Below are 16,158 nucleotides of genomic sequence, written 5' to 3' on the forward strand. Positions count from 1 at the left end.
AGACAAAATGAGAAGACCAAACCTAAGAATTATAAGTATAGAAGAGAGTGAAGATTTCCAGCTTAAAGGATCAGTAAATGTCTTTAACAAAATTATAGAAGAAAACTTACCTAACCTAAAGAAAGTGATGCCCATGAACATCCAAAAAGCCTTCCGAACTCCAAATAGATGGGACTAGAAAAGAAATTCCTCCTGTCACATAATAATTAAAAGACCAAATGCTCTAAACAAAGAAAGAATATTAAAAGCAGTAAGGGAAAACGTTCAAGTAACATATCAAGTCATACCTATCAGAATGACACCAGGCTTCTAGCCAGAGACTATGAAATCTCGAAGAACCTAAGGGAACACAAATGCCAACCCAGGCTAATATACCCAGCAAATCTCTAAATTACCATAGATGGAGAAACAAGGTATTCCATGACAAAAACAAATTTATATAATATCTTTCCACAAATCCAGCCCTTCAAAGTATAATGAGTGGAAAACACCAACAAATGGAGGGAAACTACACACTAGAAAAAGCAAGAAAATAATCTTCTTTTAACAAACCAAAGAGAAGAGAGCCACACAAACACAACTCCAAATCTAATAACAAAATTCATATGAATAAACTATCACTTCTCCTTAATATTTCTTACTATCAATGGAATCAGTTCTCCAATTAAAAGATATAGACTAACAGACTGTATATATAAACAGGACCCAACATTTTGTTGCATATAAGAAACTCATCTCAGGCACAAAGACAGACACTACCTCAGAGTAAAAGGTTGAAAAACAATTTTCCAAGAATATGGTCCCAAGAAACAAGCTGGTGTAGTGTCATGTCTACCCTCGCCTGCAAAGAGGATGCAACACCAGGGAGTTTCTTCCTTTAATGGTTTATTCGGGAAACCTTGAATTAAACTTATTTCTTCTTTTGGCGGCCCTGGGCTCTCTCCCAGCCTCACCTTATAAAGCCTACTCAGCTCCATCTGCCCAGGGAGATAGCCAGCCGTTTCCTCATAGGTCAACTAAGTGAGTACCTCATTAGCATGTAAGTGTGATAAGGAATACAGCACACTGCGCATGTACTCAAGTGATTTACTACCAGGGAGCTGCATGTGGCCAGCGCCATCTTGTAATAGAGATGAACAAAGGGAGGCTTACTACAGTGTAGCCATTCTAATATTGATTAAAATCTACTTTCAGACTCAATGCAATAGGATAGGGGAATACCAGAACAGGGAAGTGGGAAGGGGTAGATGGAGGAACAGGGCGAGGGAAGAGGGCTTATGGGACTTGCGGGGAGTGGGGACCCAGAAAATGGGAAATCATTTGAAATGTAAATAAAGAATACATCGAATAAAAAAAAATCCCAGATAGAGAAAAGAAAAAAAAAAAAAAAAGAAAGAAAAAAAAAGAAAAAAAAAAGAAAAAAAATCTACTTTCAACCTAACATAATCAAAAATGATAAGGAAGGGCATTTTATACACATTAAAGGGAAAATCTCCCAAGATGAACTCTCATTTCTAAACATCTATGCTCCAAATTCAAGAGCACCCATATTACTAGAAGGAACTATTAAAGTTCAAAGCACAGATTTTTCCCCATACAATAATAATGGGAGACTTCAACACCCCACTCTCATTAATGGAGATATCAGTGAGACACAAGCTAAACACAGAAACAGTAAAACTAATAGAAGTTATGAAGAGATATTTATAGAACATTTTATCCTAAAATGGAAGAATATACCTTCTCAGCACCTCACCGTACCTTCTCCAATATTGACCATATACTCTGTCACAAAACAGACCTCAGAACATATAAGAAGATTAAAACAATCCCAAGAACCTTATCAGATCACTACCGACTAAGGCTGATCTTCAATAACAACAAAAACAACACAAAGCCCACATACGCATGGAAATTGAACAATATTCTACTCAATGATAACTTGGTCAAGGAGTAAATAAAGAAAGAAATTAAAGCCTTTTTAGAATTTAATGAGAATGAAGGCACAACATACCCACACTTATGGGACACGAAGAAAGCAATGCTAAGAGGAAAACTCATAGCTCTGAGGGCCTCCACAAAGAAACTGGAAAGAGAATACACTACCATCTTGACAGCAGATCTAAAGGCTTTAGAACAAAAAGAAGCAAATACACCTAAGAGGAGTAGAAGTCAAATAATAATCAAACTTAGGGCTGAAACCAACCAAGTAGAAACAAAAAGGGATATACAAAGAATCAACCAAACTAGAAGCTAATTCTTTGAGAAAACCAACAAGATAGATAAACCCTTAGCCAAACTAACCAGAGAGTATAGAGACGGTATACAAATCAGCAAAACCAGAAAGGAAAAGGGAGACATAACAACAGATATTGAGGAAATCTAAGAAAATCATCCGATTCTACTACAAAAGCTTATACTCAACAAAAGTAGAAAATCTCAAAAAAAGGGACAATTTTCTAGTCAGATACCAGGTACCTGTAACTGCCCTAAGTTACATCAAACAGGTTACCTGGAAGGGAAGCTGGGGTTGTATGGCAATGCAGCAAAAAGAGATGAAGACCAAGACAACATTGCTGTTCAAAGTCTCAATGCTTAATGAAGAATTCCCTATAGATAGGCAGAGGAAAACTCTTCCCCAAAGGCTGGAAGCTTCTCAGGAGAACTGGTTCAGTTGTTCTGAAGGTGGCTAGTGTTTCTCAGGAAACTGCAGGTCCTTGAAGAACAATGGAATTCACCTGAACACTTCATCTTAAGTGGATGGGATTATGGCTAACATACAAGTTCCTGAACAAAGGTTGTGAGAGGAACTTAACATTGGTCTATATTAAGTTCCTGCCAGGTGGCATGGAATCTCAATAAGCCTCTCTACAAGTGCCAAAGTTAAATCAGGATCAGATAAATGATCTAAACAATTCCATGACCCCTAAATAAATAGAAGCAGTCACTGATAGTCTCCCAAACAACAACAACAACAACAACAACAACAACAACAACAACAACAAAAAGCCCAGGACCAGATAGGTTTAATGTAGAGTTCTATCAAACCTTCAAAGAAGACCTAATAACAATCCTTTTCAAACTGTTCCACAAAATATAAGCAGAAGGAACACTACCCACTTCATTTAATAAAGCCACAATTACTCTGATACCTAAACCACACAAAGACCCAACAAAGAAAGAGAACTTTAGACCAATTTCACTTATGAATATCAATGGAAAAATACTCAATAAAATTCTTGCCAACCAAATCCAAGAACACATCAAAACAATCATCCACCATGATCAAGTAGGCTTCATCCCAGGGATGCAGGGATGGTTCAATATACAGAAATACATAAATGTAATCCACTATATAAACAAAATCAAAGGAAAAAAACATGATTATTTCATTAGATGGTGAGAAAGCATCTGACAAAATCCAACACTTCTCCATGATAAAAGTATTGGAAAGATCAGAAATTCTAGGTCCATACCTAAACATACTAAAAGCAATATACAACAAACCAGTAGCCAACATCAAACTAAATTGATAGAAACTTGAAGCAATCCCACTGAAATCAGGGACTAGACAAGGCTGTCCACTCTCTCCCTACCTGTTCAATATAGTACTCAAAGTCTTAGCTAGAGTAATTAGACAACAAAAGGAGCTCAAAGGGATACAAATTGGAAAGCAGTTGTCAAAGTATCACTATTTGCATATGATATAATAGTATACTTAAGTGACACCAAATTTCCCCCATATAACTCCTAAACCTGATAAACAACTTTAGCAAAGTGGCTGCATATAAAATTAATTCAAACTAATCAGTAACCTTCCTATACTTAAATGCTAAAGAGACTGAGAAAGAAATTAGGGAAATGACACCTTTTATAGTAGTCACAAATAACAGAAAATACATTGGTGTGACTCTAACCAAGCAAGTGAAAGATCTGTATGACGAGAACTTAAAGATCTCAGAAGATGGAAAGATCTCCCATGCTTATGGATGGGCAGGGTTAAAATTGTAAAAATGTCCACCTTTCCTAAAGCAATCTACAGATTCAATGCAATACCCATTAAAATCCCAACTCAATTTTTCATAGACTTAGAAATACAAATATCCATATTTATTTGGAATAACAACAACAACAACAAAAAAAAAAAAACAGGATAACAAATCTATTATCAACAATCAAAGAACCTCTGGCAGATCACTATCCCTGTCCCCAAGCTATAATACAGAGCAATAATGATAAAAACTTCATGGTATTGGTACAATGACAGTCAGATAGATCAATGTAATAGAGCTGAAGATCTGGAAACGAACCTACAAGTTCACCTATGATCACTTGATCTTTGACAAAGGAGCTAAAACTATCCAGTGGAAAAAAGACAGCATTTTCAACAAATGCTGTTGGGTCAACTGGCCATCAACATGTATAAGTTGATCCATTCTTATCTCCACATACAAAGCTCAAGTCCAAGTGGATAAGAACTTCCACATTAAAAACCAGGTAAACTAAATCTAATAGAAAAGAAAGTTGGGAAGAACCTGGTGCACATGGGCACAGAGGAAAAATTCCTGAACAGAATACCAATAGTTTATGCTCTAAGATCAGGAATTGACAAATGGGACTTAAGAAACTTACAACATTTCCATAAGGCAAAGTACACTGTCAATGAGACAAATAGACAAATAGATTCAGAAAAGATATTTACCAGTCCTACATCTGATAGAGGGTTAGTATCCAATATATACAAAGAACTTAATAAGTTAGATTCCGGGGAACCATACAACCCTATTTAAAAATGGGGTATAGCGCTAAACAGTGAATTATCACCTGAAAAACATGGGATGGTTGAGAAACACCTAAAGAAATGTTTAACATACTTAATCATCAGGGAAATATAAATCAAAACAACTGTGAGATTCCACCTCACACCAATCAGAATGGCTAAGATCAAAATCTCAGGAGACAGCAGACTCTAGAGAGGATGTGGAGAAAGAGGAACATTCCTCCATTGCTGGTGGGATTGCAAACTGGTAAAACCACTCTGGAAATCAATTTGGCAGTTTCTCTGAAAATTGGACATAGTACTACCTGAGGACCCAGCTATACCACTCCTGGGCATATGCCTAGAAAAATCTCCACTATGTAATAAGGACACATGCTCTACTATGTTCATAGCAGCCTTATTTATAATAGCCAGAAGCTGGAAAGAACCTAGATGTTCCTCAACAGAGGCACGGATACAGAAAATGTGGTACATTTATACAATGGATTATGACTCAGCTATTAAAAACAATGAATTTGTGAAATTCTTAGGCACAAGGATTGAGCTAGAAAATAACATCCTGAGTGAGGTAACCTAATCACAAAAGAACACCCATGGTATTTACTCGCTGATAAGTGGATGGTAGCCCCAAAGCTCAGAATACCCAAGATACAACACACAGGCCACATGAAGCTCATGAAAAATGACTAAAGTATGGATACTTTGATTCTTCCTGGAAGGTGGATCAAAATATCCATGACTCACAGTCAACAAATAGATTGAGCATAGTGTCCCCCCTAGAGAAAAGACCCAAGAGTGGAAGTGATTTGCAGCCCCACAGGAGGAAGATTAATATGTACCAACCACTACCCCCAGATCTACCAGGGACTAAACCTCTAACTAAGAGTACCCATAGAGGGATCCATGGTTCCAGTTACATATGTTGCAGACAATGGCCATTTCAGACAACAGTGAGAGGAGATGCTATTGTTCCTATAAAGGCTTGATGAGTAGGGGAATGCCAGGTCAGGAAAGGAGGGGGAGTTGGTAAGTAATGGTAGGGGGTTGGGATAGGGATTTTTTGGAGAAGGAGAAAAGTGTATACCATTTGTAATGTAAATAAAGCAAATATGTGATAAAACAATAAAAATCTGAAAAAAAGAAATATCAGTAATGCATATTCTGAAAAATGGACTGTCTATTTTTGTTAGGCCCTAAAATAACTACTATTTGAAGGAGTTAAGGAGAAATATGACAATTTAAGAGGCGAATTAAAGCTAAGAAAAGAAGAGATTGAATCCATGAAACACAGTTCAATTCAGAATATCCTTGAGATTGCTGGCAATATGCTCACTGAAGTACTTCCTGTCATGTGTAATGTAGGAATGCAGATTCTCAGCTCATATTTAGTAGGATAGGGCATCAAGTAAAGTACAGTAAGAAGGCTTCATTGTTGTGGGAAGTATTAAAACATGGCACCATCCCGTGCTTTACCCAGCTACTCTCTGCCCATGGTTTCACTGCCTCTAGGACAACTCCAGTTGGTGGTCTTTCCTTGTCCAGTTTGCCTGTTTCAGAGTCGCCCATACCTTCTCTGCCTTCCACCCCTTTGGTCTGTGGTCCCAAATCATGGTAACCTGGTAAAATCAAAACTCTAGAAGCTTATAACTAATCAGTCAGATTTACATATCAATAAGTTCTCAATTTACAAGATGCCCACACAATAATATCAGAGTCAACTGATAATGATACAAGCTACCCACCTATATCAGACAAGTTACCCCAATTATCCTACCCTTCTATGATATTCATAGCTACCTGTGGCTAACTAAAGCTATGCAAAATCTGGATCATCTTCCTCTTCCTCCATCTTCCTTCCTTCTATCTTCTCCTGTCCTCTCTCTCCTCTTTTTTCCCAAACTTTTCAGCTCTGCTTTTCCTTCCACTGCCCAATCACCACCTCTAGGCTTTATTTTACAAGTTAAGGGTATAGCACTGGATGGCTTTTGTTTTTTAATATTTTCTACAACAAGTGATGAACTAAAGTGTTGGAAAACTATCCACTAGCAATTTAAGATCATTATGCTGAGCCTTAGAGTTATATTTTCTATGCAAGAGCTTGGCTGGGTATAGTGTGGGATGGTGCCACTTTTTTGGTGTTTCCAGCAGTACTTCATATGTTATACACACCTTTGTAGTGTGTCATCATGGATTTATTCAACTGCAGTTTAAAATCAGAGGATTATCCAAGAATTTCAGAAACCAACAGCTCTTGCACCAAAAAAAAAAAAAAATAGAAAAGCATCTAAAATTTTATTTGATAAATAGAAATCATTCATAAAAAGTATTTAACAGAGGCACAGAGAGAAATGGTCCACCCATAAACTCTCAACAATATTATTAGCTATACTTGAGCTGAGCCAATACAACAAGAAACAATCCTAAGTGGTCAGAAAAAAAGGCCAAGAGTCCTCTACCTTACAAAAAGAACTACAGGTAACTAAGAACTGTTGAGTTCAAGAGAAATAATATTTCTCCAGGGGAGAACACACCACTTCATTATCCAGTACCAAATGGTCAGCACTGAAATCATATATAGAAGTAATACTTTACAGGGTGATCATCTTATATTTAGGACTACACACACACACACACACACACACACACACACACACACACACACGTGTGTTCTATAAGAATTAATGAAAAAAGATTCCATGAATTGAAAGACCATATTGGTAGGATTTAAAGGTAGGAAACAGAGGGGAGAAATGTAATTATGCCATAATATTAAAATTTTTACCAATGTTAAGAGAAGTAAATGTTTGCAATGCCTATTTCAATCCTGTGTGTTACCACAAGCTTTTTCCGAAAAGACTACCAACCAAATTTTTAGTAGGCATTAATGTAAAAAAATGTATATTTTGATTAAATAAAATCCTGCAAAATATAGCTAAGAGGCTGATATTTTATTTGCATTATGAGCAAGAAAAGAACATATTAGCACGTCATGAGTTGGGTCAGGTTTACTGAAGCTTACTCCTCGTTTTTTGGTGTAAAGACCGATGTGTTGGAATTAAATATCAAAACTTAACTTGCATGTAGCTATAACCTGGAGAATCCATACCTAGGAATTTAGCATGTAAGTCATTTACCCAGATAAAATGACACCTGTAGTGATAAGCACAGGATTATTGCCTTGTTAAAATTATGGGATAACTTTAATGCTCCTCTCTTAGCTTTTGGTGGTGAACATGATGGAAAGGGATATTCTATATACACTCAAACTTTGTACTAATGTGAGTAAGTGTTGGACTCCTGAATGGCAGTCTGCATTTTGGTTGAGCTAGGTTTAATCCTCGGTGACCCAGTAGAGAATTCTACAAAGGACAGAAGGTCTGTTTGCCTATGCTTCCAGACACTTAGACTTCTGACAAGAAATTTGAGATCTACATTATCCTGTTACATAAGTCACTTAGGGCAGTGTCCCCCTATTGCTCTGGCTGGACTCCAACCCCGACATTCACCTGGCAACATCCAGGTATGCCCCAATTCAAAGTAACCTGGCACCAGTCAGGTAGTCCAACCCACTGTAAGAGGGGCTCTTCTTCCCCTCCCCTTTCTCTTACCCTCTCCATTCTCTTGCTCTTGTCCCCGCCCCCCCTCTTCTTGCCAACTTGGGCTCTTTATTTTCCCCTTTCCTTCCCTCTCTCTCCACATGGCCATGGCCAGCCTCTACTTCTCTACCTTCTTTGTCTACTTTTCTACAATAAAGCTCTAAAACCATGGACTGCCTCCTTTCATCTGGACTTGCCTTGCTGCAGCAACACAATAGGCCTTCCCCTAAAGAGCTGCATTTACTCTCCCACCAGAGAGGCCTATCCTCCTTCCTGCCAAATCCCCACCAAGCCCAGCTGCCAGCAACCTCCAGGCCAGACCAAGAATTATCCACAGCGTGTGTGTGTAGGGGGGGCAGTCAGAGCTCTTCCCCCCACTCTTTCTCCTTCTGCCAGTGGCCACTGCTGCACTGGGGATATCACCATTTCTTTCTTTCTTTTTTTTCTATATTCTTTTTTTACATTCCAAATTCATTCCCCTTTCCTGGTTCCCCCCTCTTCATAAGTCCCATAAGCCCCCTTCAATCCACCCATTCCCCAATTACCGCCTCCCATTTCTCTGTCCTGGTACTCCCCTACAATGTTGAATCAAGCCTTTCCAGGTCCTTCTTCTTGGGAATCATTTGATATGTTAATTGTGTCTAGAGCATTCAGAGCTTCTGGGCTAATTAATATCCACTTATGAGTAACTGCATTCCATGTATATTCTTTTGTGATTGGGTTTCCTCACTTAAGATGATATTTTCCAGTTTCAACCATTTGCCTAAAAATTTCATGAATTCATTGTTTTTAATTGCTGAGTAGTATTCCATTGTACAAATACACCACATTTTATGTATCCATTCTTCCATTGAGGGACATCTGGCTTCTTTCCAGCTTCTGGCTATTATAAATAAGGTTGCTATGAACATAGTGGAACATATATCCTTATTGCATGCTGGGGAATCCTCTGGGTATATGCCAAGGAGTGGTATAACAGGGTCCTCTGGAAGCCTCATGCCCAGTTTTCTGAGGAACTGCCATACTGATTTCCAGAGTGGTTGTACCAGCTTGCAATCTCACCAGCAGTGGAGGAATGCTCTTCCTTCTCCACACCCTCACCAACACCTGCTGTCCCCTGAGTTTTTAATCTTAGCCATTCTGACTGGTGAAAGGTGAAAGCTCAGGGTTGTTTTGATTTGCATTTCCCTAATGATCAATGATGTTGAACATTTCTTAAGGTGCTTCTCAGCCATTCGAAATTCTTTAGGTGAAAATTCTTTGTTTAGCTCTGTACCCCATTTTTTAATAGGGATATTTGGATTTCTGGAATCTACCTTCTTGAGTTCTTTGTATATATTGGATATTAGCCCTCTGTCAGATGTAGGGTTTGTGAAGATCTTTTCTCAATTTGTTGGGTGCCGTTTTGTACTTTTGACAGTGTCCGTTGCCTTACAGAAACTTTGTAATTTTATGAGGTTCCATTTGTCAATTCTTGACCTTAGAGCATAATCTATTGCTGTTCTGTTCAGGAAAATTTCCACTGTTCCCTTGTCCTCAAGGGTCTTCCCCAGTTTCTTTTATATTAGTTTCAGTGTGTCTGGTTTTACGTGGAGGGTCTTGATCCCCTTGGAGTTGAGCTTAGTACAAGGAGATAAGAATGAATCAATTTGCATTCTTCTGTATGATGACCTCCAGTTGAATCAGCACCATTTGTTGAAAAGGCTATCTTTTTTCCACTAGATAATTTTAGCTCCTTTGTCGAAGATCAAGTGACCATAAGTGTGTGGGTTCATTTCTGGGACTTCAATTCTATTCCATTGATCTACCTGCCTGTCACTGTACCAACACCATACAGTCTTTAACACTACTTCTCTGTAATACTGCTTGAGGTACAGGATACTTATTCACCTAGAAGTTCCTTTACTGTTGAGAATGTTTTTTAGCTATCCTGGGTTTTTGTTATTCCAAATGAATTTGAGAATTGCTCTTTCTAACTCTATAAAGAACTGAGTTGGGATTTTGATGGGGATTGCATTGAATCTGAATATTGCCTTTGGCAAGATGACCATTTTTACTATATTAATCCTACCAATCCACGAGCATGGAAGATTTTTGCATTTTCTGAGGTCTTCTTCAAAAAGAAAAGGGCCAAGTAACATATAAAGGAAGACCTATCAGAATTACACCAGACTTCTCATCAGAAACCATGACAGCTAGAAGATTCTGGGCAGATCTCATTCAGACTCAAAGAGAAAACAAATGCCAGCCAAGTCTACTATACCCAGCAAAGCTCTCAATCACAATAAATGGAGAGGCCAAGATATTCTGTGGTAAAACTAAATTTACACAATATCTTTCCACAAATCCAGCCCTACAAAGGATAATAGGTGTAAAACCCCAATACAAGGAGGAAAACTACACCCTGGAAAAAGCAAGATAGTAACCTTCTTTCATCAAACCCAAAGGAAGATAACCACTCAAACATAAAAATAACATCAAAAATAACAGGAAGTAATAATCATTATTTCTTAATATCTCTTAACATCAATGGGCTCAATTCCCCAATAAAAAGACCTAGACTAACAGACTGGATACATAAACAGGACCCTACATTTTCCTACATACAGGAAACACCCCTCAGTGTCAACGATAAATACTACTTCAGAGTAAAAGTCTGGAAAACAATTTTACAAGCATATGGTCTCAGGAAACAAGCCAGAGTAGCCACTCTAATATTAGATAAAATTGATTTTCAACATAAAGTCATCAAAAGGGACACAGAAGGAACTTCTTACTGGTCAAAGAAAAGTCCACAAAGACGAACTCTCTATTCCGAACATCTATGCTTCAAATGCAAGGGCACCCTCATTCATAAAGGAAACTTTCTAACACTTAAAGCACACATTGCACCTCACACAATAACTGTGGGTGACTTCAACAGTCTACTCTTCTCAATGGACCAATCAGGAAAACAGAAACTAAACAGGGACACAGTGAAACTAATTGTAGCTTTGAACCAATTAGATTTAATATATATAAAATATTTTAAAGAAAAAGAATATACCTTTTTCTCAGTACCTCATGGTACCTTCTCCAAAATTGACCATATAATTGGTAGCAAGATAGACCTCAACAGATATAAGATCAAACTAATCCTATGCCTCCTATCAGATCACTATGGAGTAAGAGTGGTTTTCAATAGCAATAAAAACAACAGAAATCCCATATACACATGGAAGCTGAACAATACTCTACTCAATGTTACCTTGGTCAAGGAAGAAATAAAGAAAGAAATCAAAGACTTTCTAGAATTTAATGAAAATGAAGGCAAAACATACCCAGATTTATGGGACACAATGAAAGCAGTGCTAAGAGGAAAACTCACATCCATCACCAATTCTTAGCTCTTCTACAGTATCCTGCAGCTTTCTGCAATGCCTGAGAGCCAGAACCTGTTGTCCCTGGCCTGTGAGGCCCAGGAACTGATCTTTCCCCACCTGCCTGGAGTGGTGTCCATAGGCTCACAGGCCTGATGCCCATCCCATGGGGTTATGCAGCAATCTCCTGCATCTGCCTGCCCAGTGCCCCTGAGCTTTTTCATGATTCTGGTTCCCCCCTTCACCCCCACCCACCTTTTATTTCTTCACAAGAAAATGTTCAATATTTACTGTATATGAGAAATGATACACAGTTTGTAATTGCTGCACTGACTTAAGAGAGTGAGGATTTGGATATATTTTTATCAATGTATAGTAAAATACAAAATAAACTCAAATGTATGATGACCACAGGAGTGGACATGGCTAGCTGAGGTAGGATAGGGGAGGGCTAGTAACATTCTGATAGCTATTCTTTCATTTTTATACTGTTCATGAATTTATTATTCATACAAATATTTTAAAAATGAGAAACATTGAAAATGCAGACATGGAATGCTACTTTCATGCTAGGATGAAAGTCATTGTAGGATGACTAGAAACAGCTTGAATCAGCCCTGAGGACAAAGAAGGGCTGTCGATGCTTTTGGTTTATACCCTTTCAGGGTCTTCAAGCAGGACTTGAAATTTTAATTCATTGCAGTACCCTATGATATTGGCTGCAATGATTTTTAAATCCACACCAAAGCATTTATAAAGATGATGAATAGCAAGAGACAATATTTTCTTTCATGTCAACTTAGTACATTAAGACTTTTTTCAGATATATAGTGGTTAAGGCTGTTAGAGGAGAATGAGTCAAGTAATTTTCATTCTTGGAATCATTTTATTGATTGTGGACCTTTGTGTGCATTTGCACACCTGTGCCCCCATGTGCCTTTCAGCAACCCAATTTCTCCATACCATGTCCCTTCTTTGGGAGCTTGTTTTCCTTAAAGTCTTCCATTTCCTGATTTTCAGAGGCAAAATGAAGCAGCCTTCCTCTATGTCACCATTGTTGCCAGCTTGTCACAATTATGTTTATCTATACCTATAACTTTGAAAAGCAAGCAACCATGTACAGCTTCTTTTCCTGCTGTTTCTTGGTTTCAAGTATTGGCCATATACACCATCATACCTTTGTGTGTGAATATGGAGGATGCATGTATGAGTGGTATATATGTGTGGCAGGTTTATGTATGAGGGAATACATGTGAATATGTGGGGGGATAGGGATGTTTGAGGGGGTTTCTGGTGATATGTGTGTGTTGCTATGACAGGGTGAGTCATGTATACCATGGAAAACTTTTAGAGGTTAGAGGAAAAACCGTAGGTTCCAGTCATTGCCTTTATCTTGAGTAAATCAGGATCTTGTTTTGCTGCAGTATGTACTAAGTAGCTGTGAGTATCCATGGTTTTTGTCTCTGCCTTCCATCTCTCTGAAGGAACATGGGGATTAGACATGTTCTCCTAAGTCTGATTTACATGGATCCTGGTAATCTGAACACAGGTCCTCATGCTTGCAAATATAAGCAAGGTGTAATGAAACTATCCAACTAGATCACTCCATGGATAGGAAGAACAGATTACTGGGCAAATTTCTGAGCTGCCTCAGAGAGTGGAGAACAATAGCTTGGTGGGAAAAATCTCATCAGTTTCATCTGGGCAGGTACCTATGAGAGGCAGCATTGGGGGTCAGAACAGTGTGGAGAATGTGATATGTTACAGACTGTTTGGGTTAATCCAGAATTAGATACAGTTTGCCTCGGGGGACAAAGAAAGGAAGTAGTTACTTTCCTTACAAACAGAAACTCACCATAGAGCAGCAGTTTTCAATCTGTGGTCTGCAATCCCTTTAGGGGTAAACCCATTTTTTTCATAGGGGTGGGTCATCTAAGACCATCTTTATATCAGATATTTACATTATGATTTATCACAGCAGCAAAATTACTGTTATGAAGTATCAACAATCTTATGGTTGGAAGATCACCACATTATGAGGAACTAACTATATTGAAAGGTCACACAGTGTTAAGAAGGTAAATAAATATGAGGAATGCCTGGTTTAGGTTTCTCTTTATCTGATACCAACATTTCGCCTCACCTGGAAAACCCAAGATAGGGAACCCAGATTTAGATCATCTGCTACTTCCTGGAATAAGATTATCTCTTCCTTAATGGTAGGTGCTGTGAGGGACTGCAAGTCTTGTCTGTGATAGAGAGTGAGTTTGTAGGGATGGAAGAAAGTATAGATATAGGATCTGAAGGACATATCCACATAAGCTGAGACAATGTTTTAGTGTCAGTGTCTTTCTAGATGAAAGCAAAGATGGTAAACAAATTTTTGTGTTAAAAAAATGATAACATAGTCATCCTTCAGGTCTAAAACAGTAAATTGAGAAGTAGAGGAGAGATCTGAGAAAGTAGAGGGTAAAGGGTGGGCACCAACATGTAGGTAAGAAAGAATGTTGTAATATTCAAAAGTACATAGACCAGGTGGTAAGAAACTTCATACATTAGTATGGGCAAGATAGAAGTGTTAGAGGGTAAGTGAGTAGGCTAGAGAAGTCCTCTATAAGGAGACATTGTATGATAAGTTCTAGGTCTTGTCTGTTTAAGCAGAATGGTATTTAAAATTACACAATTAGGAGATAGAGTTCTTCAGTAGGATCTTAATGATGGTGGTTTTTGCCTTTTTAATTTCATAGATATGAAACTGTGTGATATCCAAAAAGAGATGATTGTTGTGGTAGCTGAAGAAGGAAGGAGATTTATGGATTTTCCCTGTGAATGTGTAAGAAAGCCAAACAGTCAATAATTTATGATTAAGATACATTCCCTTAGAAAAAGATCCACACTGTCACCCCCAAATAACCTGCCTACATCTATAAGCACCTGTGTTAGCTGACTGACTTGCACACAGCTTGAGAAATATCAGAAAAGAGAGGTGGTTACAGGTCTCATGGATCGTGCTCCCTGCAAACTCTAAACATTATATTTTAAAATGAAACTTCATATAAAGGTTTTTCAGCCAAGAAAAAGAAAACAAAAGAAAAAGCAACAAAAAGAAACTTTTTTGGTTTCTAATTTTTGGGTTTTTTGGGCCAATGTGGACAAAGTAGAAACATGTCAAATGACCATAAAAAATACACGAACATCGATACAATCCAATGTGAGGAAAGGGTTTACATAGATAGATAGATTAGATAGATAGATAGATAGATAGGTGGATGGATGGATGGATGGATGGATGGATGGATGGATAGATAGATAGATAGATAGGTTAGATTGATAGGCAGACAGACAAAAATACAGAAAGACAGACACACACACACACACACACACACACACACACACACACACACACACGCCCCTACACATAAGAAAAAGTAGTCATTAACTACGGAGGGCTTGAAATCCCTTCAGGTTAATGAAAAGTTACTGGAAATGGAATGCCTTTTATTTGTTCCTCATATGCCTCCAGAGACTAAAAGTAAAGAACTACTGGTGTAGTGTATTCACGCCTGAGAAATCTGCTCCTTTCATGATGAAGTAAAACAGAAACTTGTTTTTAAAAATGAAATTCCAAGAAAGACTTAAATGTTCAACAACTTTAGTCATCATGGACATGCAAATCAAAACGACTATGTGATTTCATCTTACACCTGTCAGAATGGCTAATATAAAAAACTCAAATGACAGCTCATGCTGGCAAGGATGTGGAGCAGGGGGACTGTCCTCCATTGCTCTTGGGAGTACAAACTTGTACGGCCACTTTGGAAATCAATGTGGTGTTTTCTCAGAAAAGTCGGAATCAATCTACCTAAAGACCCATGTGCATTACTCCTGGGAATAGATGTGCAGTCTCTTCTACCATCTCCCAAGGATATTTGCTCAACCATATTTTATACCTGCTTTATTCATAATAGCCAGAAACTAATAAAAAGCTAGATGTCCCTCAACTGAAGAATGTATAAAGAGTATCATTTTCATAATAGAGTATTAATCAGCTATCTAAAGCAAGGGTATCATGAAATATACAGGGAAATGGATGTTACTAGAAAAGATTATACTGAATGAGGTGACCCAGATTCAGAAAGACACACATGGTATGTACTTATAAGTGAATATTAGCTTTAAAGTAAAGGATAACCATGCTAACAACCACAGACCCAAGGAAGGTTAAAAGCAAGGAATGTTTAAGGAGACACACGAAACTTACTGAGAAAGTGTGGTGGTTTGAATATGCTTGGCCCATAGGGCATGGTACTGTTAGCAGGTGTGTGGTATTGTTGAAGGATGTGTATCACTCTTGGTATGGGCATTGAAACCCTTCCCAGTGCAGAATAGTCAGTTATTTTCCTGGCTACAGTCAGATCAAGAT

The sequence above is a fragment of the Apodemus sylvaticus genome, chromosome 4 (genome assembly GCF_947179515.1).
Source record: "Apodemus sylvaticus chromosome 4, mApoSyl1.1, whole genome shotgun sequence".
NCBI lineage: Eukaryota > Metazoa > Chordata > Mammalia > Rodentia > Muridae > Apodemus > Apodemus sylvaticus.